Source organism: Poecilia reticulata, chromosome 9, assembly GCF_904066995.2.
Source record: "Poecilia reticulata chromosome 9, P_reticulata-male-v2, whole genome shotgun sequence".
NCBI lineage: Eukaryota > Metazoa > Chordata > Actinopteri > Cyprinodontiformes > Poeciliidae > Poecilia > Poecilia reticulata.
The window spans coordinates 15,785,870-15,807,817 of NC_088838.1; the positions used below are offsets into that span (position 1 = coordinate 15,785,870).

At 39.2% G+C, this 21,948-nt stretch overlaps 1 long non-coding RNA gene across 12 annotated transcripts in view; it reads left to right on the forward strand.

The window, feature by feature from the left end:
• Nucleotides 1-21,948, forward strand: part of LOC103470447 (uncharacterized) — a 45,600-nt gene that overhangs the window by 18,764 nt on the left and 4,888 nt on the right. For all 12 annotated transcript variants that reach the window (XR_534485.3, XR_014088900.1, XR_014088898.1 and 9 more), the window contains one exon: nt 19,657-19,734. This is a non-coding gene — a long non-coding RNA (uncharacterized LOC103470447). The remainder of the gene's footprint in view (nt 1-19,656; nt 19,735-21,948) is intronic.

Here is a 21,948-nt window from a genome sequence, read left to right on the forward strand (position 1 = left end):
AGACTCAAAGTATTTCGAATGGCATGTTTTTAAATTTTAGAGATTAATTTTTGATAAACCTAATTTCACACCAAAAAAACCCAACAAAAACTAGTGCTAGAAAGTCAGACCTGTAATACAATAAAATAGCTCTCTGTCTCTGTCTCAGTGGGAAATCTTCCCACTGTTTATTTTGAACTCACCCCTCACATAGTTTAAGTTAGTTATTGTGTCACAAAGCACCTCAGCTACAGCTGATACTTTCAGCTATATTTGTGAATATAATTTTGCAATCATTTCCCAAACAGCTTCGGTCTTTTAAAATGTTCAGATATTTTACTTCAAGTCTGCTGGTATTGATTACAACTATGGTATACAAATATGTGAAACTTTGATTAACTTACTGTTTGAAAACAAATAAATTAAACGATGCTTGCAGGTATACTGAGGTAAATAATGTAATGTTGCAGTTAAGCTATCTCCCCACGCTTCATCTACAAACTACAAAAATTTTAATAATATAAACTGAGAGGGGATCAAACATTCACAGTCTGAGATGTTTACAGTGATAAAATGGCACTGAGCTGGCTCTGTGGTCAAAGAAAACCCAACTGGATCTTTTGTTTAAAGAGGTAAAAATTAGCTTAAAAGGTCCAACTATAAGCAGGAATAATATCCTCAAGGCTTTCTGTGGATCAAACCTGCAGAAACCTTTCCCACTGTGACTCGGGGGACTCATTTAAATTACAAAGACCAAGTATGACAAACCATAACACACACCACAATAATCATTGTGGTATTACTAAAGACCAAAAAGTATCTTTTTTCATCAGATAAAGAGACAAAAAGTCACTAAGAACATATACACATTGTACAAATACAACTCGGTAAATTCTAACTCGACGTTTATCCTCACATTTGACCCATTTAAAAAAAAATGAAATAAAGTTTCCATTTACCAAAAACACATTTGATTTTATTTAGACATGTTTGTTTATTATAGAGCAACATGGTGGCATCTGTTGTGCTTTTTTACACTTCAGACTAGAATAAAATAATTTTTAAGGACCTGGGCATAGACTAGACCATTAATACATTAAAAAGCCTAAACTTGGTAAGCTGTATTATAATTTTAAGCAAACACCATAAGCTCCTCCAAAGCAGTTTACATCATTCTCTTATACCAATTGATTATTGGAAAGACGGGCACCCGGCTGGGCCCCCATAGAACTACAAGAATTAAAACATTTGCAAAGACTGCCCATACCGTGTGCCAGCCAGGGCTTTCTGACACCCTCACAGATGAGCTCACAGTGTCAAATATTACTAAGCAAATACTTTCAAAATGTCTTACCTTTGGTATTTTATATCTGAATCAATAAGATGCATGTAAAGCAAATGTTGAAAATCTGCGTGATAAATTATCTGAAAGAAATAAAAAAACATTGCATGGGATAAAGCACATGCTCTCTAAGTCCCCAAGCCTGTGTGTTTTAGGCTCAGAGGGCATAAATATATGATTTTACATTATTTAGTTATGGATAAGCTTTTTGTTTGACAAGAACATCTTGCCCACCCACTGTGGCATGAGCTAAACCCAGAAAGCAGGTCATCTCACCATCTTTGTGGAAATGCAAAGAGAAACAGCTCATAGACTTATTTATCTCTCAAACTGTTTAAAACCTTTTTTTTTTATGTCTCCACATATTGCGCATACATATGCATATGCACCATATTACGCAATAAATTTCACAACTGAAGGAAAACAACAGCATTTACACTGTAAATTGTTCTTTAGTCTGCTATGCCCAGTAATAAAACCATAAAAAAAATACAGAATGTTTACCTCAACGTGTAGCTTGCTCATAATACTTTTCTTCATTTTACTGCGCTACAGTTGTAATCATCTATCAGACATGCATATTGGTGCTAAGGCTGCTTACTATTACTGTACCGTCGGGATCAAGTCTTTATAATGAGTTTCCCACATTCTGAATATAAACCCTCAAACCCTCACAGAGGCCAGCCCCTCTGCCAGAAGTGCTAGCTAACAGAAATTAACAATGTCATCTGAAAGTGTCTGTAGGACTAAGGCGAGCTGAAATATGCGTCAGATGCATGCAGTGTCTGATCTGCACTGATAAAGCAATAAGTGAGAAGGAAAAGACGTACATTTCTTTTTTACTTGTATTGTGGAGGTAAATTAAAAGGCTTCTCTTTGATTAGATGATATAAGAGCAAACAATTTTAACCTGTAAAAAGAAAAAAAATCCAGAGGCAAAGGTAAACTAATAAGGAAAAGATAAACTATTTAGAAAAATATTGTAAGGTATGTGAAAGGGTCTTTTGAGTGATTTAGTTTCCATCTGTAATGTTCCTATTTCCTGTTTGTCATATTTTCCATATTTTATGCTTGGAAGCAATGCTTTGCAAGTTATTGCAGACACATATGCCGATAATCCAATATGTCTTTTTCTTGTTCCACAATTCCCACCTAACTCTCTTCTTTTTGCATTTCATTTCGCTATAATACCATAAATAAGTTCTTTCTTTTTTAAATCATAATTATTATTTTTTTTCTTTGCATCTAGTAGCCAAAGAGCTTTGATTTGGGTGGGTAACAGAGATCCAGAGGGAGGGTTTTTCCTGCATCATCCTACAGTCAGAACAAAGGATATGCACATGCTGAAAATCATGCAAATACATGCAAATTGCCGGGGGCGAGAAATAGCGGTGTGTGTGGTAGGAAAGGAGTTTGTACAAGCAGCGAGGAATGCAAAGGACTTGGTACACAGCACATGCTTGGAGACTTTTTTTTTCTCAAAAATATACATAACTTCAAAGATAAAGATGTTGGACTTGAATATAATTCTGCATCTCTTCTGGAGACGACCGTCTCCACATGAATGCCGGTTAGATCTGTTTACCCACAATGCTGGCAGAATGTGGATCTCGGCGTGTCTGCTTTCTTTATTTATTCTTTGCCAAGAATTATATTCTATTTATTATGATGCAAGAAACTGCACACCATTCAGAGAAGACTCTAAAACGCAGCAAATGCAAATGTGACAGACAATGCCTGCGAACAGCACCCAGTTAAGAAGTGTGTGTGCATATGCGTTGGGATGATGCAATATTTTGATGGCGCCGCCCCAGAGGAACGTCGAGCCGATATTAGTGACATGTGCTAATGACAGTCGCAGCTCAACATTATCATGCCAGACATTTTCATGAGGTTACCGCAATGATTAGGTAATGACAGCACAGGCCGCTTTCCTCTCATTCTAAAAAAGAATTATATGCTTGTTCCATAGTCCTTGATAGTTACCCCAGCTCAGAAATCAAAATTTAAAGCTCTCACAGGATTGCCACATCATTTCAGATTGGCTCTTGTACACGGAATATGAAAGTCACTTTATGTTTTAGACTGAATGTCACAAGGTAGCTTGCAGATTATTTTAAATAGGTCTGGGGTGAAGCATTTATTCCTGTTTTTCCTTACAAGTTCACGCAGTGTTGCTAAGCCTATTTTGAGATAATAAAAAAAAATCAAATCACTAGAAAAAAACAAAGTATATATTCTTCACAGAAAATTAATTCAAGACTTGAGACAACCAGCTAATATCAATGTGCATGTTGGTTGCCAATATGACACCCAGAGAGTCTCAACGTCTTGCAGGAATCTGTGATTTGTATAAGACTCCATACAAAAAAGAAATAAATCACATTTAAATAAACACCGCCCACCAACCTCTTTCCGTGGCACTTAAGCACACATACACACATGCACACACACAAACACGCACACACACGCATAGAGGCAAAAGAGACCTGCAGACACAATGTGGTAGAGGAGAAAAGAGGGGGAAGGCGCACACAGACAGATGCTCACAATTGTGCATAATAATGTTAGCATTCCTGCATGTCTAATGCAGGGGATATTTAGACAGACACTAGCTGCTCTGCTGTCTTTCTGCACAGTGTGAGAGTGTGGGCGTGTGTGTGTGTGTCAGTGTAGGTCTAAGATTAGAGCATAATGATGTATTAATTGTGGGATGAATTCAGTCTGGGTGTTCAGGGCTCCTTGTTGAGGTTACTAATAGGCATTCGATGTGATTGTTAATCTCCATGGATGCTCACATTTTACTTTTTTGTATGTTTGTTTGCCAGTGCAGCTTAACCCGAGTGTCCCTGTCCATGACTATATATGTAAAAAAATATATATCTGCTTATTTTATCCTAATTATTTTTATAAAGTAATGGCAAATGTGCATTATTTCCTCAGACCTACACATTAATAAAATATCACATTTCGCAAGACTCAAGAAAATACCAAACAAGTGAAGGAGCAATGGCAAAGCTAACATTGTAAACTGTTGTATTCACACACAATTAACAGGGAGTGAATATTTAAATCTGCTCAACACTGACCAAACCTCCACTTTTTTCCAAGGTCTTTCTGAATAGACATGTACAAACCTGGGGTGTGTGTGGGGAGAATATGAAAATAGATTCTCCATAAAGGATGCAAACAAAGAGGGACAGACAGCATATATTCTGACAAGGACAGGCAGAAGATGAAGCTCATTTTTTCCTGGGCACCCAGTGGTGTCTGCATTGCAGATCGCTGAAATCCCCCTCGAATGCGTCCCTGGGCTTAAAGGGGGGGGGATTGTTGGTGTAGAGATGGGTGAATGAGGGGATGGGTTTCGGCTATGTCTGCTGTGGTACACTTTTTTTTTTCTTCTCGCCTTCCCCCCACCTAAATATGTTTTTTTTCCCTGTTTCCATCAAATGTCAAGTTAATTTCCTGGGTGCTATGAGGGATGTGTCCTACCCCCTCAGTACGTGTGGCACAGTGCAGGATTGTGGTAGTGTGTGTTTCTCGCATGTTTGTGTGTCCCTTAAGTTTATGAAAGGATGAATGGAAGAAAAGATGAAGGGAAGGGGCCGTGACTGTGTTGGACCGGCATGCACCTATGTATGTTTTGATTACGGTTGCAAAGAATATGATCCAATTATTACTAGACACATTTAGCGCTGCGGCCATGGCTACGTCGCTACCATCATTGGTGAATTGATGCGCGTTCTGGTGGCACGTTTCGTCTGAATACCATGCATGAGAAACAAAACACACAATATACTCTGTTACCTATGATGCAGTTATATGTAGAAGAGCCAGACGACCACTTTACCCAACAAAAGCAGTTGGTAAAGCAGTTGGAGATGTTGGACAGAGTATTTTGTGCAAGACAAAAGATTGCCAATGCTTATTTGAATCAAACCTATTTAACTTGCTGCTATATGTTTGTTGATATAAGCTGGTGGCGGATGTTGATGATTGGCAAAAACCATTGTGCATCCTTCCTAGAGAAGCAACATTTGATATTTTTATTTCCTGTGTTTGTTAATAATCCTTGTGTATGTTGCGCCTTGAACGTATTTCCATGTAATAAAAATGTTTTTATGATTTTGATGCTTTGTGGCTTTTTAGAAAAAAAAGGGCTTCTTGGATCTTTAGTTTTGATGTATTTATTATCTGCCCATGTATGACTGTAAGGACGTATACCTTTGAATAGTCAATTCTAGTATATGAATGTGCTTTGATCTAAACCGTCTGATCATAGCTGTGCCTGTGAGTTTAGAGCTGTTGTCCTGCTGGAAGACTAATTTTTACCACAGTCTTGAGTCTTTTTGCTGCCTATAACAGGTTTTAAAAATAGATACCCTTTTTAGTATTTAGCTTTCTCTTGTGGGGTTGGAGTAAAACTCACTCACACCATCATGTTGCTGCTACCTTTGAAATTACCATGAAACTTGTGTATTCTGGATGATTTGCAGTGTTATTTTTGCACCAGAATTAGTGTTTTGGTCAAAAAGTTAATAAAGGTTTGGCTGTATATCAGAGGATTTCATCCTCAGTGTCAAATCTTTGTTTTAGGCTGTAACAAGTTGCATTGTGGGATTGCCTTGCATTTTCCTCAATCTGTTTTACCATCAACTCTGGCCATGATGCTGACACTGCCACATGTTAATCTGGATAGTCCTGCTTTAAACTTCCACAACTTTTACTACTGACCTGTCTGGGCTTCATGATGGAGTTTGTTCATTTGCATTTATACTGAGATTAAATAACAGACAGGAGGACTCAATTTGCTAATTTCTTTTTTTTTTTTAATAATAATATTTGATTTTGGCCATTTTTATTTAGGGCTAGCAGAGAAAAGGAATCTGAATATGCACAGTAGGCTTTTCAAGTTTTGCATGTGATAATGGTGAAAACCATTCCACTGCACAACAATGCACTGCTTTGTGTTGGTCTTGAGCTCATATTAAATCTCACTAAAACCTTTTTGGAGTTTGCGGTTGTAGCCAGACAAAAGCAAAATTAATTCTTGAACATTTTTTTTCCAGAGCTCTCTAGCTTGCTGCTGCATGTGCAAAATGTTGAAAGGTAAACAGCTTATTTTGTTTCCCAAAGTGTGAAAAGGGATTTTTGCAGAGAAATGGATTTGCATTTTGTCAGTCGTGCTTACGTTGATGTATGCTCCTGGCCCACAAATGTCGCATTCCATAACCCAGAAAAATTATACCAGTCCCACCTAATTACGCATATTCATGCTGGTGTTTTACATATGGCACTGATAGCATATGTCCGTTACAGACTGCAGAGCGGACAGATGTGGACGAGCAAAAAGGCTTTCAATCCACTCACTCAGTATGTCTGCCACTACCTCTGCTGGATACTATTATTATTTGAGGTCATTATTGAAAGAAATCTCTGCGTTGTTTCTTACAGTCAGTCGTATGTTCACTGCCTGCAGCATTTTAAACTCAATTGGGAAATTGTTCTATATTATAAAGGTCATTCTTGAAAATAGATCAGATTTAGCAGATTATCTTGCTTTGACATTCATATCACATCTTCTGTGTATCCCCTTTGCTTTTGCTGAATCTGTATGTCTTTTATCCAACTCCTATGGCAAATGGGATTTCCTTGGTTACTGGAGATGAATATGTAAATGAGAGGGATGGCCAGCTACTAGAAACAGCTATGACTGAAGAGGCGGAGAGAAGTGGATGAGTCTCACATCAGGATCATTGCAGTTGCTCACAGGACAGACATTGTCAACCTTTCACCTCAGCTGTGATGAAGATAGGAAGGTCCACAATTCCGGAAAAACAGCAGTCATTTCCGCCCGGTTTTCCAAATACGCTTAATAATGCAACCGTTGTCTTGACAGCTCTCGTTAGGGGACGAATCAGAGAGGTGGTCACAAGAAAAAGCGGGCAAAGTGAGTGGGGGAGCAAGAAAAAATGAGAGAGTAAAAGTGAAACGGAAAGATTTTCTTGGAAGAGTATGTGAGCAAGTGGGAATCCGTGAGGAAGAGAAGGAAGAGCAGGTGGATGAGCAGAAGAAACGAGTGGTACAGCAAGACAGCAAAATGTGCTTTTTTCAGAACGGCATCTTTTTTGTCGCTCCTCAATTGTATCTTTTTTCCTGCTTTCTCATCTTCCATTAAATTTACCTATTTTAAATGTTTTCCCCCAATCTTTTCCTGTCATCAATACATTGATGATTCTGTCCTTTACTAATCTGCCAACCATTTAATTTTTCCCATCCACTTGCCCTTTGTTCTCTGCTTTCTTTGCATCAATAATGTTTTACCTGTCATACCAGCTTCATATCACGTTTCCTATCCATTGCCAGACAGAAAGAAGAAGGAAAGATGATACAACAAAGGAATGGGAGGAGAAAGGAAGAGAAAAGAGGTAAAACAAAGAGGAAAGTTCACGCAGCTTATTGGCCTAATAAACTTGGCCTGAAGATGCTCACAACAGAATGCAATTTGCTCTTGTTAGTTGTACCAGTCAATTAGCAAAGAGCACACCGTGGCACGCTGTCGTTGCTGCATGGCTACTGGGGTTTTTCACAGCCCAAACGAGAGAACCAAAGGAACTTTTTTTTACCCACCCTGGATTCTCAGTGGCCACAATGGATTTTATTTCATTTCTCAGCGTAAAGGAGCTCCAGTCTGAATTTGCATTTATGCTGTAATTCTCTCCTCATTGACTAAAATGATCCAGGTTTGGACACAATGAAACGACCTGGCCTGGACTTATATACATACCTGAAACTGTGTGAAAAGGAACAGAGAGAGAGCCACGGGTAATCTCCAAAATTTTGTCCCCAGCTGATGTACCTAAAAGGAAAAACTATGCACCGATACCACACAGCACCCACTAGGAGTGGGTTCTGCCGGAAGGAAATCAGCCATCACAATGTATCTGTGAGTGACACTGACAATTGCATACCAAATTGTCACTCAGGTTCTATCAGCATATCATACAGCAAGCTGGCTGAAATTCCTTCGCCCTCTTCCCCTCCGTGTTTTCTTCCTTCTCTTTCTGTCAACCAGAGGAATAGCTTCAGATAATAGCGGCAATCTTTATTGTGAGGAAAGGCAAGGAGAATTCCTGCCTTAACACAGACTCAAACCGCTACTCTGCTTCTGCTGATGAACTTTGCTACGATGCCAGTCTGGAACTGGAAATGTGGAAACAATAGGAACTGAAGAAGCTTGTGGGGAATAAAAAAAAATGCATTAAGTTTTTGTGTGTTTGTGTGTGTTTGCACAGACGAGGCCTTCTAAGAGAGACATAATTTCATGTTTGGTTTCAGAGGGTCGCTTGTTGTTGTTTATAGGCAAAAACAGCAGATAGCCGTGGCAGTTACACAGTAAAGATTGCAGCATTGGGAAGCTTTTAAAGTGGGCAGCATAGCTCACTTCCCAGGGCAGCACAGTTTTGGGGGCGCACTGTGAGCATAAAACTCTTGTGTTGTGTCTTGTGTTGTCAAACCATTTTCTACCAGGCGGACGGTTAGATGGATGGATGGACGGACAGACATTTCATACATTTTGAACAAGGTAATTAATGTGTGGGTGGCTTGGACAAGAAAATAAGAATAAAAAAGTTTACAGTTGTCATTAATTCTATTAACTTGGTTGACATAAAGTTGCGAAGCATAATTTTAGAACATACGTTCCACTAAAAGACATCAGTAGTTCAGTAAAGTCATGGCATTTCCAATGGACGTAAAATACGCAGAAGCTAAAAGCTGGTGCGAAAAGGGCCAAAATGGTCTCTTACGGTCTTTAAACTTATCTACACAATGTTACGTTGAATATGCTGCTGAACATTATCTCATAGGTGTCTCAAGTTATTGATCCATGCAAACTGTTAGCAATGTATGTATAAGAGGTCACAGGTAGGAATAGGCAATATTGCATCAATGTCAACTGTCTGAAAAAGAATAAAAATAAGTGTAAATGGAGATACATGGAAAGGCATGTGTGAAGAGTACAATCCAAGAAATAGCATCATAGAATACATAGTTAATATATTCTATATTCAAATGCATTCTGTCGTTTTAGTTGTGCAGAGGACATTTGGTTCTATGTCTTCCCTCTGAGAGCTTCAATAAGCAGCAGCAAATTAAAGGGATGAAGAGAGACGCCATAAAGCTTGAGAGAAAATGCAACTTTAAAGACTCTGAAACACTACATCCTATATATAGTGCATTCACGATCCAGGCATGGATGTTGATTATGTTTTGTGCCATAAGGAAAAACGGTTGCAAAACATTAGCAGTGTCATATTTTCATAGACATTGATCCCTTTTGGATAGAAACCCCACAAATGATTAAGAACAAACAGCTTGTGTCCTTATAAAACCCTGTCCGCACTTATCTTCATAATTATGCACATTTCTCTGTGCTCCATCTTTGCAGGGGGGGTCAGAGCGTCTTCTTTCCTCTTTATATCTTTTTCCTTCACCATGTGCTCCATTTCACTGCTGGGTCCCTGTGTACAGGTAGTCACGCTGGTGACATTTGTGTCCAAGCAGTGGCCGATGGCATGGCCTTTATCACCCCTTGCTGGTTCTCCCCTCACCCAAAGAACCCCTGCCACCAAGTTCTCTTCATGTGTACGTGTTGCATTTGTATGTGGGCATACGCAAGTTTTAGGACCATCTTACTGGTCATGCCTAAATGTCCAATCTTTACTCTGGCCTGTGTTCACGCAAGGGGATGTAGTAAGTTTAAAGACACTTTCTTTGTAAAAAGCAAGGTGAGCAAATACAACCCCTCTGCTTGCTGTGTGACAGGGAAGAGAAGTGGGTGCAAACATGAGCTAATTTTAATGATCATAGCTCACTTATGATGCTGTCTTTGAAAAAACAACTTAGTGAAGAATAAAATAAAAAAAACCTGTTTTGAAAATGTTCAAATCAGATTGTGGTGCACATTTATCTGTTATGATTACTGGTTTTAATGATTACTATGACCAAATGTTTGACATCACACACTGAGTAAAGCGGTTTTAGTAAGGCTTTTTTTCCCCTTTTATCTTAACAATAAGAGCCTAAATATATTGTGCTCTGAACTAAAATAATCCCCAGAAACATTACATTGACACAACAGTCTGAAATGTGTTCATATGGAGCTGCTTACACTCCATTAAAATGTCACTTCTATCACATTATTTCAAAGGTTTAAATAGAGAATATGATGCTTCAATCCACATTAGAAAACTCAAGATATTCTGTTATACCTTTGTAATCTTCTAAAACATTACTATATTATTGTTGACAAATTGAAGAGAAATATAATACAAAGCCAAATAAGCAAATCCACCACCTTACTGCTGCTCTTCTCTAACAAACAGACACATATGTGCAAATCCACAGAAATACTCAGCGTCCCTGCAGCCATGGGAATGGAGAATGCTGAGGTTCAAGGTCATTTCAAGTATTTTGCACCCCGGGGCACTCCATTGTCAGTGCAGCGCATCCTTCAGCTCACCCATGTTCTCGAATTTGCAAACAAGACATTGTGGGCAGACATTCATTCCAAACACAGCATTTAAAAGAGCACACATCGGACAGGAAAGTACCCATCTGGTTTGAAAATGACACTACTTTGCTCCACTCAGATATACAAAACAAATACAAGTGTGAACACAAGGCAGAGACGTAATTATCTGTGTTTGTTTCGTGCCGCAGTTTGTCAGGGCAGAAAAGAACGGCGGGTATGTGATTGTTGGTGTTACCGCTGTTGGACATCGACACATCACTTGCATATGGGGGTTTGTGTTCGGTGGCAAAAATGATACAGGCAAAGATTTTTAGACTGGAAAGAAGAGAGGTGGATGCTGCAGTGGGTTTGATTAGCCCCTTTGTTGGAGGTCCGGTAAGCTTCATTGGTTCCAGAGAATAGGTTCCTAATGAACCCAGCCAAGCCTGGACCAAACTTTGTCCTGAAGACAAACTAAGTTATGGTGGTCTGGCGGAGCGCTGGGGGTGAGCTGACTGATATACAACGCTTGGACATATGGTCCCCCCATCAGGGCCTCTCCAAGCCACTTTCACATGTCCAAAGTCTGTGTGTGTGTGAGAGAAAATTACAAAGGGGATACAAATAGAAGGAATATGTAGTTCACAATTGTCTATTTTTCTTTGTTAATTCACAGAGAAGAGCAAAAGAACCAGAGGAGAGAAAGAGGGGTTTTGGAGGGGATGTAGGGGATCGAGGGGATGCGAGTAAAGAGAAGCTGCTTGATGCTTACTGAAAGCGACAGAGGAGCGAGGGCTGCGGGCTTTGTCTTTACAGCTGACCCCAATACACAATCCGTCCTGGCACGTCCTACAAGACATGGAGTAACTGAGTAAATCAGGCCAACTTGGCTTTGATTTGGCAATGACCTCACCACAACAGATGGATACCACAATTCTGGATTCAGGATGTGAAGGAGAAAGGGTATGCAGTTTTTTTGTACCCTCAGAATTTATGGCAAAGGTTTTTTGTATCCCTTATGAAAAAGACACAACAAGCAGCTTTGCATTTCGGTTCTGTGTGTATTCATCCAAATAATTGTGCTAGGAATCAAAGAGAGAGAAGGCGAAGGTGAGCGTGCCTGCAGTTGAAGGACAAATTGTTGAGATCATATTGGAAGTGTGGGGATGGATGTCCACAGTGTCCCACCAACAAGGCTCTCAGTAACTGAGCTGGCGAGGGGGAGAATGGGGCCACTACAGAGCCACACAGCAGGCTCAAACAACACTTATTCTACTGCCCAAACTGTCAGCCAGAACAACTTCATTGTGCCCAAAATTGGGGTTGAAAGCGTTTGAAAGCAAAGCAGAGGCTTGGTAAGGGGAAGTGGACGGGGTGGGGGTGCTTGGGAAGGTAGGGAGAAATGGAGAATGCAAAGCCCGAGAGGGAGATTCAAGTAAGGTGGTCTGTAGGAAAGAGCGTGACTGGGAAAGGGAAGCTCCAGAGAACGTGCAGTCACTGGGATTGAATAGTTTGGAGTGAGTTCATGTCACCAAAGAGAAATCCCAGTCTAGAGGTACACAGCCAGAAGCAAGGTAGCAGTAAGAACTACAAAATGCATTCTGGTGCAAAGGAACCGAAAGAAAATGTCTGCTATTGTACTGCCTGTATGATCACCATTTAAATCCGTGTTTAAGTGTGGTTTACATGTAAAGGATATTTCAGACCATTTTATTTTAGGATAAGCTTAGTGTGTGGGGGATTGCTGCAGTGGCGAATAATGCCTTTTGAAAGTATATTTGTATTCTGTTCCTTTAAAACTTCAGACCTGTACTCATATTATTTGTATTGTATGTGATAGAGCAACACACAAAACTTCATAATTATGTAGTAAAAATGGAAATATAAATAATAAAAAAAATATATATCTGAAAAGTATGGCTTTCATTTGTATTCAGAGAAGTGTTTGTTTAATCATCTACAATCAGAGTCTGGCACAACTGGAAACACAGCAAAACGCGCTTGTCCATTTGAACTGACAGACCAGGCGAAACATCATTAATCAGATAAACTGTGCATGGTATCTCTGGAGGAGCTGCAGAGATCAACAACTCGGGTGGGAGATTATGTTGGATGAACAACTGCTAGTCCTCCACTCTGTGAATATGGCATTTGTGGAACGGTGTCAAGAAGAAAGCCACTGTGGATATAAAGGCACATGTTTTCAACAAGTGGTCACAGCAAACATCTGAGGGATGATGCACTAGTCAGATGACTTCAAATTTGCCACATGCCATTAAAACATGGTAGTGGCAGCTTGGTGCATTAGGAATGATATTATCCCCAGGGACAGAAAAGCTGATCAGAGTAGATGGGAATAGAAACAGGGAAATGTTAGAGGGACGTCCATCAGGGGCTTCACGAGACTTTAGACTTCCAGTACAACAGGAACTGCAGTGGAATGGTTTAGATCAAAACATCTGAATTTTACGACAGTCTCGTCAAAGTCCCCACTTCAATTACACTGAGAATCTTTCTACTTTCGTTTTATATTTATGCATCACATTGTATTGGTCCATCACGTATGTATTGTAAAATTGTAAAATAAAATTCACTATTTTATTATTTTATTTTACAATAAAATAGTGAAGTTTATTGTTCGATTGTAAAGAAAATTTGAAAGGAGGTTTGAACACTTTCACACTGAACCGTGTGCAGCTCAAAATTGTATGAAATACATCAAACTTTTCTCCGCTACACAAAAACACAGACTACCCCAAAGCATTAGATGTATCCCTGGAGACGTCCCCCTGCAGAGAACCCCGGGAGGGACTCCAGCCACAACCTTTGAGCTAGAATCTGTTTACAGTACAACAGAAAGCTCCTTTAGAGTGACTTTAAACCAGTTTAAATCAGTCCAAACAGTGATTCGTGTCACCTTTCTTCTCTTTGTCTCTTTGCCTTTTTATTTCTGGCTGTTTCAAATTCATCTTTGTGCCCTCTGTGACGATTGCGAAAGGATGAAGGAGTTTACTTAGTCACAGTGAATTTAGGGAGATGAGGAAAGCCTCTGATTTTGGATTGTGGGGGGCAAAGGTGTGCACGTGTCATTGTAGTTTCTGTATATGTGTGTGTGTGTGTGCGGGGGGGACAGAATTGCCAAAATGCACCCACACTCCTCACACACACACACACACACTTACGCCAACCTTGTTTGATCCAGAGCTAGCCCTGCAGCTCCCAGAGACTCAACAAAAGGCCTCCTCTATCCATTGTGCGAGCCGTGTGTTTCCCAGGAGAACCCAGGCTCAGTGAGAGCAGGGCCCCAGATCGTTTTCGCCTGACATGGATGTTTATTCGCTCCATGGTCCAGCAGAACACCCTCAAAAGGACTGGCCTGGGCATTTTGACGTGCATGACATATAGTTTTTCAAGAAGCGTAGAGGAGATGGAGGGTGCGAGAGAAGGGGCGGGGGGGGGAGAGGGAGAGTGAATGTCTTGACAGATGAACAGACAGTTGAGACAGAGGGAGAGCAGGCCTGTCTGTGAAGGTGTTCTCAGTGCACTCATATGAAAAAGAATATTCAGGGTGTTCTTCACCATTTTATTTGCTTCTTGTCTTTACACTAGTCAGCTTTCTTGTCAACCTTGTTCATAAATGTAAAACTCTCCCCAGTGGGTCGGTAGAGAGTTCTTCCTGATCTTGACAAGCCCTCCTATCGCTGACTGCATACTAATTTTCTTCCAGAACCACTGAGCCAGTGCAAAACAAACACTAACTGCCAGTGCTACTGTTCAGTGCTTCAGAAACAGAGTTTCAGGAGCTAAACAGTGATTATACAAACAGTCTTCAGTTTAAACGGAAGCTTTTGCAGCTGGCTTGTTGGTGTCTGTGAAGATCTGATATGTTTCCAAGATAAAGACCAGAGTTCATTCACCAGTGAATTAAAAGTCCTGCAAATCTTCAGTTTAAGCTCAACAGACAACTGGTTTTGCTCAATCTTAGAACATGTAGAAAACTTTGATATATACCCGTTTCTGTTGCTGACTCTTTCTCCAATGTTTGAATGCCGTCTCCCTGCATACTTAACGTTCCCTGACACATCTCAAGGTTTCCTTGAGACTAGGAGTGCCTGCAGGGTTGGCTGTGAATCTCAGAAGAGCTCCAGAAGCCGGGAGTTGAGAACAAACATAGGATAGGCCGATACCATCTAATCTGTTGAACATCATTATCGTCTAAGATATCACTATGCTCCCTTCCATACCTGCACAAGCCCAGCCTCCAAACCTCCCTCTCCCTCTCTCGCTTCTCTCTTTGAGGTAAAAGCTTAAGTGTTGAAGCTGAGAATGAATGTAGGCCATTGTTGGGTTGCAACTGGACTCTACAGAGTGTTGTTTGATCCCATGTTGAGCCAGAAAAGGCTTTTTTTTTCTTTTTTTTTTTTTGCTTGAACTGCCACATCAGCTGTAAGGGTCATTCAGCAGGAGACCATGTTTGTAGACTCTGCTTGTGTCTATCCTTGATTTTATTCTAGTGCTATTTTTTTTTAATCCATTTTATTAAATCTTTTTTAGATTAGACTTGGATTCGAGTCCAAGTGGAGGTTTAACTAAACTTGTGGTCTGTGACTTGAGTCTGATAAATAATTTGCATCTTGTGCAACCAAGAGTTGAAGCAAACCATGTTGTAAGCTACAGACCATAGTTGTGCTTGCGAGGTGTGTTTGTTTTTATTGTAAAAGGAAGTGTTTGGTTTATTCGCCCAGAAAGTGAACAGAAAACAGGGTATTAGTGGCTCATAATCTGCTCTTGCTAGCAGTAGCTTTATGATAGTGAGCTCCAAACATCTTCAAAGTTCTGTGTTATTGTTAGCACTGTTTTTGTGTTGAGCTAATTCAGTAAAAAAAACAACATATGTTTCCAGTTGAGTTCATCCTCTTCCATTTCTCTTTTGTTTAACATGATTCCAAACTCTCACCATTTCTTTTTCTCTCTATTATTCTCTACTCTCTGTATTTTCTTGATAAGACCTTCAAGGACAATTTGTACTTTTTGAACTTTGATTTTGGTGTGTTATTATTAGTAATAGCTCCTTCAACCATAGAAGGAAGAAGTCATATCACAGTGTTGTGTAACAATAGGTTTGGTTTGGCTATGAATAACTAATAAATAAGTGTCAATGGCACTTGTTAATGAAACTGGTCGTTTTAATCAAAAATAGGAATGGAATGAACTTTTAAGTTATTTAAGACACAATATTGAAAATGATATGTTCCTGTTTTTTAAAGGTTGGATGAAAATTGTCCTGGTGGAAAGAACATCAGGCAGGCTAATACAGCTGGCAGTCATTTTAATGTAAACTGAAGGATATTGCACAACCATAGTTATATCCTGTGAAAGATTGCTACTGCTGAACAGAAGCCATTTGAGATAAAAAAGCATATAAAAAAAGCATAGTCAAACACTTTTTTCAGCATTTTCTTTAATCAAGTCATTTGAACCACTTGATAAACTGTTTCACTTCTAATCAGATGCTTTTTGTTTGTATTAATTTTTGCACTTGATGTTCTTGCTCTTCAGTCAGGCAATAGTGTGATTACTTTCATGACGTGAACCTCTAGAATAGCATAAAAAGAACAGAAAACACTCTACAATTCTGTAATTGTGAATCTTTCCAAATGGATTTCTTCACGCAAAATGCCATTAATAGAGCTCTTGCTGTTTCCCTGTTTACCCAATGCAACTTTATGATTTACATTGCAAGACACAACAATGGGGTCTGCATTGTCCAGTCTTTTGGAATATAAGTAACATGGTGTTTTGATACAGCAAATGATCTGTTTGCTGTTCACTGCGCACAATTCACATGTAAATAACCATTTCACATTATACAGGTTTTATACAGGCTTTCTTTGTATTTCAGCTCTAGAGGAAGGAGTTGTAAGAGAAGGCTGTTTTTTTTTTATTTTTTATTGTATGTAGTTTTTTTTTTTTGGGCGGGGGGATTTGGCCACGCACACATCCACTCTCCCGTATGCTCACATCTGTGCCCTCAACCCATTTCAGACAGGAGAAACTGTACCTTAATTTGCATAAGAATAATTGACACTTCAAATTAGCCCTCCAATCAAAGAGGATTATTTTTTCTCAGCATATGTGCAGGCAGTGAGTGCTGCCATGCTGGAGAATATGAAAGGGAGGAACAGAGTACAGGGGAGCAGGAGGGGGCACGTCATAGAAGATTAACCCTTTGATTTCCACAGACAATCATAAAGAAGTTGGTGCCTTTTACTGAAAATATAGATTCATGTGTAGTAATAAAACCGACATTTTGCATGGATAAAGAAAACATTCTTTGCTTCATGAATAAAAATAAAACATGTATCATAGTTTAGAATCATTATTTTTATTATTATTGGATTTACTCCATTTCTACATTCATTGTGTCATTTGTACGTTTGCAAACGTCACCTAAATAGATGTGCATGAATTGGGTAGTTGTCCATAAGAAACCACCGAAGTGAATCCTTTGATGAATTACTAAACATTTCTACTGAAAAAAAAAAAAAACAAAACAAAACAAAAAAACGGTTCAGGATTAAACACAATCCTGAGGCTAAAATAATTACCTACAACTACACCGTTTTTACCTGATCTACTCTACCTCTATGTTTGTTTGTCTTCAGCTCCTATTGCTGTATTTTGGTTGTAGATGGCACTTCACTCTTTCATCATGTGTCAGATTATAATCTATCTATTTTCAGAGCAAGGAAGAGTCATGTTCTGATGCATGTTTTCCACGGCATCACGGCTGACAACATGGGAGCTGTTTTAAGGACGCGCCAGTATTCAGGGAAAAGGAGAAACTAGGATACATTTTGGGGGAAGGGGGCAAAAAGAAGGGGGCAGAGGGTTTGAGAGTAGGTGGGGGGGGGGAAGCCTTGGCGCCAGCCCCTCTGAAGCACTCAGCATCCCCCCGCTTCTGGGATGGCGGATGTGTCTAAGTGTATCCATGACAACCTTACTGCATGCAGTGATACACCACGGCAACATGGCCAAGGAAAGTTGGTGTAGGTCCGCCTGTGTGCATGTGTGTAGACACTGAGTAGGGCATATATCTTGATAATATCAATGTTGCTTTTGTCTGGCTGAGGTTACATATATAAGTGATGAGTTCTTTACTTTTCCATATTACCGACCTGTCCGCTGTGTTTATAGAGCAAGCTTTCCTAATTGTCAGACATCATCTTTAATAACTATAACATTTTATATTTAATAGCCACAAAGTGGAGCACCTCAGTATTTACTCAGGTAAAAAGTAATTTGCTCACCACACTCCTAAGACTGGTGGGTTACAAAAGAACAGCCCAATCTGGGTTATTTTACCAACCCAATCTTGGGTCAAATGCGAACCTGGGTTATTTTTTTATTTTTTTAACAACAAATATGTGTTAAAGTAATGTCTTATGGAAAGGTCCTTAAAGGGCTTGTTGAAAATGGTGTGCAGGAGGATGGTGCCAATTTCCAGGGGTTGTTAGGTGACAAACAAGGTGGAACCATGACAGAGACACATGCAAGCACACCTAAGATTGATGAATTTCAAACAAAAAAGAAATTCATATTAAAATTTAAAGGGCTTTATAACTTGTAAATATGAAGTAAAATATATTTAGTTTTCTACAAACTGATAGATATTAAAGTCTGTTAGCAAATTTGCAACATAACATTTTTAACATATGACATTACATAATGCTGAATGAATTTAAAACATTGCGAGAACACAGGTTCTGACTGGAGTGTGCGCCTAAAAAATCTTAAAATGAGTGTAAATGGCAGGACTTTCTTTCATTATAATTATCTTTTTATATATTTATTATTTTGAAACCAGTTTCATAGCATTGGCTTCTGATAATGCAACAACATTTAGAAGATGTATTCCTGGAGATTGTTTTATCACAATTAATCCATCAAAAATGCACATTTTCTTCCCGTCCATAAATTCTGCTACATACAATTGACCATGTGACCATCTTTTTTTAATCTTTCGGATGGGGTTCAGAGTTCAGATGGGGTTTGGGTAGCTAGGAGAGGTGACATAAAAACGAAGCACTCGCTTACACCACAGATTTGATTACAATTTTTGACACAACGTTTAGTTGAAGCTGGCCACCTTCTGTCCCAACACCAAGAACACAAGTTTGGGTTGAGGAAATGATCCAACAGTTTGCACAGCAAGTTATACATGCATTTACTGAGACATGCAGTCATGCAAAGTCTTGCATGTTCTTCTCACCCCTGCAAAGCGGAAGAAGTTGTCTAAGCACAATCCCGTTTAGGATGTGCTGGCTTGACTCACTGAAAGTAACCACAAAACGAAGCTCTGATAAGTTCTTATTTGTGACACTGAGTGAGCAAGACAGCAAAAAAAAAAAAAAAATACAGGGATGAAGTTGTTTCATGAGACTTGAGCTATATGCTGTTTGTACATTTTAAATCACGCACTTCTACACAGACACACTCATTCACACACGGATGGATAGAACCAAACTGGGATCCTGTGGGAGTATATTTTTAACCCTGACCACCTGACTATTTTCTGAAGGGTTAAAGGGCCGGATGGTGAATCCAGTAAATAATTCACAATAGTTGAAACTCTTTCAGTGTAACCTCAAAATAAACGAGGGAGGGAGACCTGAGAGACCATGCGGTGGCACAGCATACTCCAGCTTAATCCAACTTTCTGTTTTTATTTAGCTGTGAGAGGAAGATTCCTTGTTATTTATCAAGTCTTAGGTCATGAAACATGTTAACACTACTTTTGACTTTTGTTTTTTTTTAGGTTCCTTGAACATCATGAGCCTTAAGTAACCAAACCCCCAACACTGAAGACATAAAGAATATGCATGCAATCTCTAAGGTGAGTTATCTCTCTTAAAGCTCTACTCTCTTGGTCTTCAAGTCTTATAGACAGAAGTTTTCTTCTGTGAACCAGCAATAGCTGCATTGTTTTTCAATCAGTAGTATATCTCAGTGTCAGTAGGACAGTTTGAGACAGATTGTTTCTGTCGAACTGCAGATTGTAGAAGACAATAAAAAAATACAGCTCTAATGAATTCCTCTGACCCACATATTACTGTCCCATCCATTTCTCTGGAGACACAGAAAGGGCATTTACACAGGTAAACCGTGACTGGTCCCTAAAGTGAAAGAGGGGTTTTTTCAGAAGGAAGACGGGTTATCCATAATTTACCATGCTGTGGTTGCCAGACACTTAGAAGATAATGCAGTGCTTCAAGCATACAAAACATAGAGCCTTCTTGGTACTGGTTAGGCCGTTGTTGTGCTTTTTCCAGCATGTCTGCTTCCATCTATACAGACAAATGAAAAAAATAAAATAAAATAAAACAACAAATGTCCTTCCAAGGTTCAGAAGCCTGGACAGAAATGGAAAGTGAAAGGAACAATAGGAAAGGCCTTGCTGGAGAGACATGTTTGAGTATATCATGGTGTGGTGTTTATATTTAGGTCTGCTCTAATGCCCCCCCACACACCCCTTTTGGCCAGCTGACGAACATCAGCATTAGGAGCAGCTAATCTCATAATGTGGTGGAGTTTCCCCATGCAAAAATATTTTGACTGCTTCCGACATTTTATGTAACTTCACTTTAAAATGTGAAAACTCTACCCAGTGAACAACCATACTGGTAGCAAATGTAAGACACTGTGAAATATCAAATAGAGAATACACCAAACTGATTGTTGTGAAAACAAAGATGTTTACAGATAAATGAATGGCTATTGGTAATGCCTGCTAAGAAGCCTGTTAGAGAAATATGTCTGAATAAATTGAACTTAATTTCATCATGATCATTGTAGCAATCAGACAGTGTTATAAGAAACAAAATGCTTTGTGTAGAAGAATTGTTTTTGATTTGAAAATTGGCTATGTTTTGGCCAAGATGGCCAAATGATTTTTGCTCTACCCTAATATCTCCCTCAAAAAATGTGGACATGCCTCAATCATTGTTGTGATGTGGATCATTTTTTCACCTTCATCATCAGAAATCAACAGATCGCTCAGACTTACTTCTTGGTCTTCTAATTCTTCTTAAACCATCTTCCATGAGGTTTTTGCAAAGGTATATCCCATGTGTGGTTGACTTTTACAACAACGTTTGTGCTATAGATACTTTTGGTTCCGATTATGGCTTTATTAGTTGTCAGATGTCTTGGACGAGCTCCTTTACATGTATATTTGCTCTAATCTGATCCATAAAACTTACTGTACGATTTGTTCAACTACCACTTGTTTTTTGTCCTGGTTTGCTAAAAGATTTCTACTGTCCATGTTCACCATTCAAAGATGTAAAATTGCAAAGTCAGCAAAGAAAAAAAAATCACATGCAGTTGTTTTTCCAATCAGTGGTCACAAACTGTGAAGGGAGGCGGGCAGCTTAAGTTTTAAAGCAGACTGGGAGCAGCTTTTTTTTTATTGAAATGTCTGAATCCACCTCCCTTTATCTTTCTAAGTTGTCCTGAATTTGGCTGTCTGTGGCCCAAGGACCCCCTGCCAGCACTTCAGTACTCTCAGCTAAAGCATCAGAGAAATTGGTTGATGGAAACAAGCCTGTAAAAGTGCATCTGTATTTTCTGAATTTCCCTCCCAAAAAAAACATGGTGGAGTTCTTGTTTAAAATCCACTCTTTGAAAGGAGTCATCAATTTTTAAAGCATTCCAAATGTCTGACAAGTCAGATCAGCTAAAAGATATAGGTTATGTTGAAACAAGAAGACCCCGGCTTTGTATGCTGCTCTGTTATTGCTATGTGATGCAGTCAACAGCTGAAAGGTTTGACCATTTAACTGAGCAGCTCAAATACCCTTATTGTTTTGTGTAACTCATTCAATTATATTAGCCTGAACAGCAACGCCAATACAGTTCATTACAAAAAATATCCATAGACCTCAAAAACTCAGCCATTCCGTTACATTAGAAACACAATGTTCATTATGTTTTATTGAGATTTTTTGGAATAGACTAATTCAGCGTTTTACCTTACTAGGATGTGGAAGCGAAATGATTTTTGGTTTTTAAGATTTCTTGTTTTTTTACAAATACAGATCTATGTAGT